Here is a 12,773-nt window from a genome sequence, read left to right on the forward strand (position 1 = left end):
TTTTTTTTTTACTATTTACTTTTTGCACTACACTCAATTCCTGTAATTATTTGTATTTTATATTGTAAATTGGCAACTTATATTTTACTTTATTGTATATTTTATTTTAATTATATTCCACTTAGTATTGCTAGTTTATGTATCCTTAGTATAGTTAGACCACATATTTACATTTAAGATTCCTATATGTTTACTGTATGCACCTTCCTGCCAAAGCAAATTCCTTGTCTGTGCAAACTTTCATGGCAAATAAATCCCATTCTGATTCTGATTCTGACAGTAACCGTACCTTACAGTAACGCTGGTGGTGATACCGTAGCGTGATGTCAACGCTAAGGTGGGACGCCGCCTCCGAGTTTGCCTCGTTCGACTTCTCTGAGATGGAATACGAGGTTTGTTTTGTTTGTGCTGGCTGGCTGGAGGGCGGGCCGATTTGTTGTTTGCGTTGATCTTTTATGTTATGTTCTGTCCTTTTGAAGGCTCTCTATCTCTGTCATTGCATACTTTGAAAGAGGCAACTCTCTTATGGTGTTTTGATGGTTCTTTTGAAGCGTTGGAAGGGGGCGACGCATGAGAACCCGTGCTGCCGCTGGCCGCTCCGGAACGTTCACTTTTGGAAGCCGCCGTTTACAAGACCACTTTACGTCCCACGGGAGGAGGAAGTGGGGGAGGTGTGAAACCGCAGCTGTTTCTGAGACGCGTCTTGGCGGAGGTCCGGAAAAAAAGGTCGCTTGCAAATGGGCTGTTTCACACATTCAAACCACCAGAAACCCAAGACAGGACGTTATATATAGCATGAGGTTCTTTCTGCTCATTGCCATTTGAAGAAGTTCCAGCATAGCCCACGACGCTGCTTTGATGTAGCTCAGGAGTGGCAGTCAATCACTCAGGATTTAGAAAGCGGGGGACCTTCATGGGATTCATCAAGCTTTTGCAAGCTGCTCAATGCTTCCACTGGCACAGTTGAAATCACGACAGTTTGTTCGCTACCCTGACAAAGAACATCGTGTAATATACATTGCTGCCAAATCCCCTGGACAGTGTCAGTTGGCACATCTTATGCACTGGTCACTAATCCTGGGGTCAGAGGAGGGAGATCAGGAATGTGGCTCACTGCTGAATGGTTTTTCCGTTTGAAGACATGAATACAGAGTGTTAGAGATGGACATCTGCAGTGTGGTATTACCGCCTGCTGGTCGCAGGCCAAATGCATGTTGAGGCATCCAGTAACTTCTTGTTTAAAAAAAAAATCTGAGGACCTTTAGCTATTACTTAAATTTATATCTGTAGATATTTATAGTTGTGAAATAAAAAATCTAGTTCAATGATATTATTACTTTTGTTGTCATTGTTATTTTCTGGCGACACCTTTTGTTCTAGCACACCATCATGACGAATAAATAAATCGTGGCTTCATCAATAAAGGAGTAAATCCAAGTTCTTGTAGCTAAAAATAATTTGGACAGTTGACAGGCATACTCATAGCTTTTGAAATATAGTTGAAACTAAGCAATGCCACTCCACCACAAGCACGTACAAGACCAACATCCCCTGCATTCCTGTGGTTGGCAGAGAGCAAAAGATTTACAGGCTGACCCCAACCTCAGAGTGCCTGTCTTTCTCAGGTCGCTACATTTTCGTATTTATTCTCCCACGCACTTCACATGCCTAGAGATCTTCTAATGGGTCTGGCACAAACCTGTACCGACTGAAGTCAGTGGTCTACAAAGTAAGGATCTACATTTGAGGTTTCTACTAAAGCAGAGTTATTGAACCATACCAGGTTGCATCAGCCACGGTGGGCAGTCTCGGTCATGTCCTACCTTGGATTGTATTTGTTCATTGTAAACAGGTCACATCTGTCAAGAAAACACTTGACTCTAGAAACAGAAATATCTTCTGAAATACTCTGATTCTGTTGCCAGTGCTGCAGTACAGGCACAAGCTCCACTCTCAACAGATGTTTTTGTACATCTTTGTCAAAATGTCACCTGTGTTTTATTTTTATTTTTTTACTAACATCTATGGAGCCTTTGTTTTCCACAGAAATCTCAAGAATGCTCCCCACTCATTGCATGACTTTAAGGAACAGTTGTTTGAGAGGTACGTCAACCGTTCAAATACAGATGATGGCACCGATCAAGTTAATCAGCAGGATGAGCAGAGTGATATTGATGATATTGGACGAGATGATGAATTGCCAGAGTTGATTGAAAAACCTTTGGCTCACTTAATGTTGAAACCAGACAGCTCATTTAATCCATTGACAAAGTTGTAGATAAGTTGCATTTTATTTTCCTTCAGCCACAGCTACTTTCATTATAGACATTTTAGTCTTGCTTGAGGAGACACAATTGTGAAATTGAAGAGGCCATTTTGTCAGAAATGGTGAAGGACCTTTCTGGTGCTAACCCCATTTAGCTCTGCCCTGGCTCGTGACAGTCTTCTTTCCTCTGGCTTCAAAAGAAGAGCGTGTTTTAAAAGAGCACTTTTTTGTAATTAAACCTTTTGAGGATGTTCTCAGTAGAGAGGAGAACAGCTTCCAGAATGTTCCCATTCTTAAGACAATACAAGGTTTTTGAGCAAGACAGATGTAACTTGATCTTGCGCGAGGGTAGGAGAAGCTCAGATCGGTCCTACTCTGGATAAGACATTTCACGATGGCACTTTTACGAAAACCAACGAGCTGTTTCCAGAAGTTGACCTTATCGCGGCTCTCATTTTCCATGCAAATGGCTTTTGAGATATGCAATCCTGTCTTCACATCCAGGGCGAAATCAACAAATCGCAGCTGTGTTTTGAGTTGTTCGCTGATGTGCACTCGTTGTTGGGTTCTGTACTAGACACAATCTGCATTTCTGTGCAAGGCTGGGGATGGGAAGAGATGTGGTTACAATGCTGTGTTGGAGCCACTGTTCAAAGATCGTATGGTTCTGAGAGGAGGAACGGACTGTTTGTTCCAGCATTGGACAAAAGAGTTGTTCAGTGTTGTTGCAGACAATCTCGGGGCCCATTCTATGGAGGGATTTGTGGAGAGCTTCTTTGGTACAAACGTCTGCACATTTTGTCTACGGTGAGCGGTGAACTTTTAAACTGGGGAAGTGAGAACAGGGGCATTCCCACCCAGAACAACACAGAACACACACTTCATATCCGGGCTGTAGTGGAGAATGCTAGTTTGACTTGTGTGTGGAGTGAGGAGGCAATGTGTACTGACAGGAACATTGAAATATTGTGGTGTTTTGTCTGACTATCCACCTCATGTGTCGCGTGACCTCTTTTTGAAGGTATGTTCCCCCTTGAAATGGCACTGTGGCACATTCTTTACTCTGGACGAGCTGAACAAATGCATCAAAGAGTTCTCTTAGGAATGGACAGACAAAACAAACGGACCTCAACGTGTCCCTGTGAACTTTGCTGCACAGAAAAGTGTGGGCGGGAATGCCCATGAGAACTGGACTTTGCTGCGACTCCTGCCATTCATGGTTGGATATAAAGTCCCAGAGGGTGACCCAGCATGGGATTGGTCTTATTATTATTATTATTATTATTATTATTATTATTAGATAGAAAGACATTTGAACACTGAAACAGGTTCCCCAACATTTTTCACACGAAAAACTCACCCCCCAAAAACTTTTTTCTAAACATTGTCTAGAACTGATCAGGGCCCTCTGGAGTCACTATGAACTAGGTGCTTTGAGGAAAAACACAGCTTTTTAAAGAGTGTTAGGCATACTCATAGCTTTTGAAATATTCTGCTGTCACTCTCTGTGAAGCATCAGGTGATGGTTGCTTATAACCAACATGATTCCAGCGTTGTCAGACCTCTACCACAGGCTAGATTACTGTCTACAGTGTGTGCTTTGTGGAGACTTTTTTGATGTTATGATACAAACTGGAACGTACAGTCTTGCGACTGTTTTCAGTCCATTTTCTCCTCTCCACTAAAGTGAGCACAACAATGCAAGTCAGGGAGAGAACCTGATATGAAACGAATGCAACATGCCATGTTTGTTTAGCTTAGCCAATTGCCTGCAGGCACAGTGCTTTGTAAAGTTTGTCCTTCGCTGGCCTCCTCTCTGCGGTTATGTGTACTTTTGGACGGGGGAAAGACAGATCAAAAGAGAGCAGGGACTTGGCCAAGACTTTACACAAATGTGTTGCTGTTCTCCATTCCTCTGGTCACATACAATTGGATGCAGTACCCATTCAACATTATTCACTGGACCATTTCACTGACACTACAAGTTACTGAAACGCGTCAAATGTGTTTCTCTTACAGTTAGCCTAATGTCAGAATTGTCACATTTCCAAGTGATCCGAGCTACTTAAAACATCGTTGGATCAACTTAAGTACTTGTGTTCATGTTGACATTTATCAAGTTCCCATTTATTAGAAACACAATTTATTCCGGAAACAAATTCAACATACTTAAAATATTTTGTTGCATCAATGTAATTCTACAAGAAGTAGCAGAAAACATTGCCTTGATTGTTTTTGTTGACCCATGCTTTCTTTTCATGTTACAACGATTGTCCTACAAAAATGATAAATGAGGATGTTGTTTTATCTTTTTTCTTCTTTGACTAAACTGCCAGCTGCTTGGTTTCCAGTTCTGTTCTGGGAAATAGACGCAATGTTGGCTCTCCTCTAGGTATTATACAGCGTCAAATAATCGATGACCAAGGAAAATAGAGACTTATCAATAAACATTGACCAAGACGTTTTATTAGTGCAAGCTCAGCTCATTAACCATTCCATCCTAGTGTTGTGGTTCTAATGGGTGAAGCAGGAAGGTTACGTAGAGTGACTAGTACAAAATGCAATGCAAAACAAGTACAGATATAGTTAGTATCCATAGAAAACTTTCCTTATAGGGCAAACCATGAGGTAATCCATTTTCAACATCAAACGTGACATGTCTTCTTAGCCTTTTAAGGATGTCGTAACTAATCATGTGCTGGAAGGTCCAACTGTCTCCTTGCTGTCGAGTTGGAGGCCTTGTGTCATACATATATAGCGCTGTGTGAAGTCCCCAAGATGAACTATGACCTTGGTGCCAAGCCTCACTGATAACTACTCTCAGGGACATCAAGACACAGACACCCATCTCAATGAAGACTGGAGACTTCTGCATGTGCTTCGCTCCTTGTGCTAAGACTTCAGCAGCCTTCAAGAAGGTTCTCCGTAGATAGCCCATTTCTGAGAATAGTTTGAATCCTGGCATTGGATGAGGCCTTAAACTGACTGCAATTTGAAACACAATGGTTAACAGTGACAACATGCCAACCAGTTGCCAGGAAGAGTGATTGATGTGGGTGAATGGCTTTTAACGTTAATGACCCTGTCTGAGATGAGCTTCTCATTAGCATCTGTAGCCAGAGACACTGAGAGAATTTTCAGTTTTCAGACTAACACTTCCTTTCGGACATTAGCAATATGAGCAATATTTCCCTGCATTAAGAATGTTTATGAATATTTTGCTTAAGGCTTTGCTGAAAACATGTTATGAAGTTATAATTATGATGAAGGAGAATATTATCTGCTTATGATTCAAGACCTTCAGTAAAGAAGATGATTCACCACTCTGGATACATAAATCTGAGTTAAAGCAAATGTATGGCCTTTCAAGACCTTCTTTTTCATATGTACATTTAGCATTTACTAAAGATGCATATATACTTAACTTAAAATAATACAACAGAATGGCATTATACGCCTTAAGATATTTCCACATGCAGTAGAAAAGGTTGCATGTTTGAGTTGCACTTGATAAAAACCGTGTTCCTAAATGCAATGAAAGAGAAAAGAGGGCTCCTCTTCACAACAGTGTCCTTGTAAAGGTCGACACATTTAGTATTTAGCTGGGAAAATTTCCACATAGCACGATGTTACCTAGAAAAAGAACAGGGGCCATGTTTCCTCACTGCTCGTGCAACATTGATGCTTTTTTGTCGAGACAGCATCTTGTGTGGAAAAACAGTGGATCTTGGTTTGGTTACAGGAGCCGCTGCAGGCTCAACTGTGGCCTACTTCTCCTCTCCTCCTCCCCCTGGTGGTTCACATGTCGGAGGGGCCAGGTTTAGATGTAGGCTGTGCAGATGTTGGAGCCCTGTGGGTGAGTATCGTAGGTGTGTGGATATTGAGTCACCAGTGATTCAGAAGGAGCATGTTGACTTGGAAAAGAAACGGCACGAAGACTTGACTTGGAGGAAGAACAGCAGATTGGGATCTGGAAAGGGAATGGACACAACGGAAAAAAAGTAAAGGAGGGAGGGAGGGAGGGAGGGAGGGAGGGAGGGAGGGAGGGAGGGAGGGAGGGAGGGAGGGAGGGAGGGAGGGAGGGAGGGAGGGAGGGAGGGAGGGAGGGAGGGAGGGAGGGAGGGAGAGGGAGAGGGAGAGGGAGAGAGAGTGTGCGAGCGAGCGAGCGAGAGGTGTGTGTGTGTGTATGTGTGTGTGCGTGTTTGCGAGACAGAAAGAAACAGAAAGACAATGACAGAGAGCGAGTGAGAAAGAGAGTGAGAATGAAATAGAGAGACAGCGAGACGAGGAGAGAGAAAACATGGAGTGTGTCCTGATTATATAAAGGCCTGTCTCACTGTGTCTGTTCAATGGCCACTGTCACTCAGAGCAGCCTCACACACTTCATGTTTATAACCACAAAGGTAGCCCAGGCCGGTCGAAAGAGCTCATTATTCATGCTGACCAAGGACATGACCAGGAAACCGGATGAATGTGTTAGAGGATGGATTCAGTGTCACACCTGTTCACTGAATACTGAGAGGAACTACCATCTTGACTTTTTACTATCCCTGACTGTTTAATATAGCTATCCTCAAGACCAAGAATTGCAAGGTACGTAGACATGTCTAGCTGGGTTAACCCATGGTAGATATTTATGCTGCCATGCAAAATGAACAATCACTAAACAATCACAAACAAATAGTTACCTACTTCTGAGGTTACTTTCCGAACACAGTCCTTAAATGATCGCTATGTTCTTGGTTCTAGAATGATCGAATATGGGAGCAGGGTTATAGAATATTCTGCTGTTATTTACAAGTGACATTGTTGACTCTGGAACTATAAATGGGCTGGTTTCACTGAGGCGTTGCACTGCATCGTGGGAGTTGCGGTCATTTTGACATAAAACCAAGATTGAAAGAGAATTGCAGGCTGTGACCAATCCATCCACACTCTGAGAGGTGAGTCATCGCTTGTACCCAGAAATTCAATTCACGTAATTTAACGTGTTTGTTTAGACATCAGGTCTTTTAATAAACTAGACCACAAACAACATCTTCTCATTTAGATTGTTTTTTTCCGGAAAGGATGAAGTTCACCCTGGGCCAATTAATCTCATTAAACATTTTAATGATGTTGCCATGGAGGGAAAAAATTCAATTGTTGTCATCGCTGTATATCAGATAAGAACCATGTCAACCTAATGAAAATGTGATTCCTCCCTGAATGGTCCAACACTTCTAGGCCAAAATGGCCTATTTCCTTTAATCAATATCAAATGTGACTTTGCATAATCTCCGGCCCTCCCAAAGAAAGCGGTTTATCAGAATAGTCATTGACAGTCTTCAGGCTATCTAGCCGCTAGGCTGTGATGGAAGCTGGGGGTGCTTCCCTCTTCATAATCCCCTTTCTCACCTGCTGAGGAAGGACTGCATCTTTACTGAGTTCCGGAGAGGCTCTATTATTAGAGACTTTGTGTAGGTCTGATTAGAGGCTGAGCATGTTAGAGGCTCAGTGCAGGGCTTGTTAGAGGCTGGGTGCAGGGCTTATTAGAGGCTCTGTGGGTAGGGGGTTTGGAGGCTCTGTGGGTAGGGGGTTTGGAGGCTCTGTGGGTAGGGGGTTTGGAGGCTCTGTGGGTAGGGGGTTTGGAGGCTGTGTGCTGGGCTTGAAAGAGGCTATGTGCAGGGCTTATTAGAGGCTCTGTGGGTAGGGGGTTTGGAGGCTGTGTGCAGAGCTTGTTAGAGGCTAGATGCAGGGCTTATTAAAGGCTACGTGGGTAGGGGTGATAGAGGCTGTGTGCAGGGTTTGTCAGAGGCTAGGTGCAGGGCTTCTTAAAGGCCACGTGGGTAGGGGTGTTAGAGGCTAGGTGGAGGGCTTCTTAAAGGCTACGTGGGTAGGGGTGTTAGAGGCTGAGTGTAGGGCTTATTAGAGGCTTTAGTAGAGAGGTGATCTTCCTGCTGTGGTAGCATTTCCCTCGAGAGCCTAATCCTCTGAACACTGTTCCACAGCCAGGCTTGTCTCCAGAGTGTCCACACTCTTAAGAGTTCTGGGTCAAACACGTCAACAAGCCACGGTTATCTACGGCCGACGAGAATGTTTCGAGATATCAAAAGAACTTTAGAGAGGGAACCCGATTTTGTCACTCACTAACGTGAGGATACCCGAAGCACGAATCAACAAGGCGATGATTGTTTGCGCCCTTGCCGTGGGTGGGTGTAGCAGCCAGGGTGAGAAGTGTGGACTGCAGCGTGCTCCGCCCCGCATCAACAACAGGAGCCAAGGCGTCTCCTGCAAGCATCATCCTCCTGTCTGATTCAGCTGAGCCCCGACTGAGCCGGAGATGGGAAAGGAGGTGTGGGGGGAGCTCAGAGGAAGGCCATCTTGTTTTCGTTTCCCCCACAGTGCCCCAAGGGCGACGCACAGGGGTCCGTGGGGCCCTGTGAGGCCTGGCGCCCCGCTGTCCACAGAGGAAAGAGGAAATGACAAAAGGCCTTTGCAAACCCAGAGACTCAGGAAGGAGACAGCTGTAGTGGGACTCCAGATCCCATCTATAATTCAGCCGAGGTAGAATAAAATAACTCTTTTCGTCACCGGCTGGGATTGTGATGAAACCTAGCTCAAATAACGAGGCAGGGCACAGTGGAGGGATAATGAAGACACCCCATTTTTTTTTCCTTCTCCTCCACAGTAAAAAACCGGAGCCTTGATTAAATATTGACTTGCGATCATCTGTACTCTTGTCTCTGTCCAATCAATAATTCATAGAAGCTAAAACAGTGATTGTGAGATTCACCCCGCCGCCCCAGACGCTGGATGTTCGACAATCGCTTGTTTTGTTTGTTTTCAATCATGACCCCTGTAGACGGTAGACCTACCCATCTCAACACTGTTAGTGCTAATGCTTCTTCGAGGACCATTCTACTCATGTCGGGGTGAATGCGATCCGCATCAGAGACCAATATGCCAATACACCAAATGTCGGCCATCTTTCATGTTTGTTCACTTAAAAATCCTCTGGCAGTACTACATCAACTAAAACCAATAACCCACTCCCACGTATTTTAAATTGAACTCAATAATGGATCAATAACTACTAATTGTGTCCAAGACCATTGATATATATTGACAATATCACAGTTAACTGGCGGCAATCAGATAAGTGGCTGCACACAGAGATTTGTGTGAGTACTATCAGGCATTCTCAGACGTGAATAATCTCCAGCCTGCAGCTATCCATTTTCAGACTCTAATGGGCCTCTTCTGTGGAAAGGAGGAAGTATTCTCCCTGTTAGTGTCACCGTTTCAATGCACAGCTGCTTGCACCTGGGAGAACTATGTGTTGTATTAAGTTGATGCGGGAAGCCATTTCTATCATTCAGTCGACTGATTTCCACTCCAAGTTCTTTTGCTGGCCCCTGAAAACATCACCAGCTGCATTATAGGCCCTGTAGAATACCCCCACGACTGTTCCCAGTGCTGGCTACACACCACACACACTGTCTCATGGTCTCTATATAATTCCCTGGGCAAACCTCACACACAGCTTGACAGCCTTATAGCATACAGCTTCCCTGCTGTTCCCAGAGCTAGCACACGAAGCGTGATGGCCACTACAGAATGCAAAAACCCCTTCAGGTTGAAGAGGAACGTGTCGTGGGCACAAAAGTTGAAACCTCGGAATTCAACCTGTCATTGGATCCAGTTCTGAAGGTGGAGGAAGGTGACTCCGACGCCGAGATGATTAGAACAAGCTTCTTTTTTTTTCTCCGGGGGGGGGGGGGGATGGGAAGAAACGTGGTGTTTCACTTCATCGCTCCCCTGCGACGTTTCTCTGTCAGATATTTGTACATTTTAATAGCATATGTCAAAATGGCCTCCCTGGAGAGTCCCCTGGAGACTGGAGCACGATAGGTTCCTAGACACAGCTCGGCCAATCCTAACAGCTCTGCTGACAGGACGGCTCGTTCTCTGAGGGGAGGTCTCCGTCTATTTCAAGATGGCCGCCACCTCCCGTATACATAGGATTTTAGAGGCCACATGTCCATCTTATTGACACCTAAGATATGACGGTAACTCCAGGGGCTGAGAAGGATAAGGACCCATTCAAGTGAAGGTGTTGACCCTGGAGAGCAGTTGACCTGGTGTACTACGCCGTCAGAGGAGATGCTGCTGGGAAGCGATTTGTACGCTGTTGAGGTTTACTAAGTGTGTTTGTTTTCTTGACAATACAGAACAAATGACTGCCCAGGGTGGAAGGGGTAATTTGCTGAGACCAACAACAACGCCAGCATTTATGTTGATGATGCATTTCTTTCTTTAGACGCCGGAGATTGAATTGTCTTGCGTAGACCGGGGAAACAATGCAAGGGGTTAGATAGAAGGCTTTAGTCTTGCTTCTAAAACTCTCAACAACAAGCTCTCTCTTATCTCTCCGAGCAAGATGTCCTCGGTGCCTGAAAAGCAATAAGCTTCGCCATTCATGCTCGTTCATTCTCTCGCCACATTCGCTAAATTCGCCTTGCGACGAGGAGGATTAAGAAGGGTTTTTCGAAAGGCCACCCTTGAGACACGGGGCCCCCGGATGAATCTCGGCTCTTTGGCAACGGCTCCGCGGCTTGTTCTGCTCCGCCGCTCTGATCACCGTTCTCACCCGGCCCCTGTCAACAACGAGCCATCTTGAAGTAAGAACATCGACGCTCAATTCCTGTGTGCGACAGCTGTCTCATTTGTTTGTTTTTTTTTACGTTGAAATTAATCAGGCTCGTCAGTAGCCCAACGTGCCAACAGCCTGCAAGGACGTTGAGTGGTCTGCCCCGCCAGAGCTGCTGTCTCCCAATTGGTCGATTTGTAGCACAGAACGACTCCTCCTGGACTAAACCAGGAAGGGTGTTTGCTTTCTTCCCAGGAGCACCCCCGCTGTGGACCAATTATAAGCAGGCGGAGGATGCTGGGGGGCCCCTGAGTGGTGGGCCCGCCCCTCACGTCAGCTGAAGAGCAACGACCACCTGGCACAGGAGGAGCGAAACAAGCTGTGATCACGCACCCTTCAGCAACGTACAACCTCAATATAGCATGTTGTTTCCAGTATAGTATAAATACTCTGTTGTGAGAAGTACATTATGACTGCTGTTCCTACCAAGGCTTCTTGTGTGATCATCAAAACACTTTAATTGAATCTTTATGCACTCATCTTACAACATGTCTGTGAACTCCAATGTGCCATTCAGAACTGTTTTCAGATTAGATTTTAAAGGGACATATATATATATATATATATATATATACATGTTGTCCTGAGGACCTTGGAGGCTGGCCTCAATTTTGTTGCCTCATTTTGTTGTCATCCGAAAGACTACTGGAGGAATGGATGGAGCAGGAGTTTTTCTTTGAAATGTAAAATGTGACTGGGAGAGATAAATAATTCATCCAGCTGTCATGTGCCTCACCTAGCCTGGCAGACAAAGTCTGCCCAGTCGGAGTTTACACAGACATGGAACAGGTTTACTGCCCTTTAAAGCTTTAAAGTTGCCCTTTTGAATCAGTCTCACAGTTTCATATGGAAAGTATTTAGATAGCTATTTGCTATTTGATCTTGTGTGAGCTTAATAGTTGCATGTACAAATATAATAATGAATGAAACGCTTGTAACTTCTGTCTAAACTAACATGAAAATCCACCAGTGTGATTAGCATTGTGTCATCTAATTCAGCAGTAGGCCCAGCTGTGTCAGGATGGGAATATAAAATGGTTAACTTTAATTATTAATCACAGAATTAACAAACATGACGACAAAAAGACACAGTTTCTGTTACTAATAAAACAGGGTCACATTGGACTCAGAAAGTGATATTTAAACTTCATTTATGCAGACTTGGCAAGTGTAAACTATGAGAACAGCATTGTTGACAAACGGCCATTGGCCATTTCGATTGCTCGGAGCTGTGAATTACATTGCTGTCGTCTTCATTCTTTGTTGCATCCAGCCAGGCTACTTAGGAAGCGCGTTTACTCCCACAACTGGGTCAAGCAGTGCAGAAGAATCTCCAAAGTATTGTGTGCATCAACCTCTGGGCGGATTTCTGGAGCCTTCCTCCGGTTTAATCAGTGTTTTGCATCAGGCGTCAGTCTGCATGCTAACTGAACAAAGAGGCGGTCGCTAGGTCCCAGGAGAGACAGCCTCAACAGGAGTCGACCGAGACTCGGGAACAAACGGGTTCTTAATCCGAAAGAGGAATACTGCCGCATTCATTGTTTTCATGTTCAACATCAGAGCTGTGATTCTGTTGTTATTACCAACACCTTTACAATCAAGTGCTTACGAGTGCTCCCTTTCCTCATCTGTTGGGGAGTTTTTTAAATGAGGTTAAGGCAGTGGAGATAGGGATGAAGATAGGATTGTGAATATGGAGCGCCGGATATGTGACAGCGCATCGTGTTTCGGAGAGATCAAGGTGGAACAATCCTACACTGAACTATTGGAGAAGAAAATGATCTATGTGCACGCACTCCTTGATCCACAGAAAGC

The sequence above is a fragment of the Hypomesus nipponensis genome, chromosome 2, assembly GCF_054491055.1.
Source record: "Hypomesus nipponensis isolate SF chromosome 2, ASM5449105v1, whole genome shotgun sequence".
Lineage (NCBI taxonomy): Eukaryota > Metazoa > Chordata > Actinopteri > Osmeriformes > Osmeridae > Hypomesus > Hypomesus nipponensis.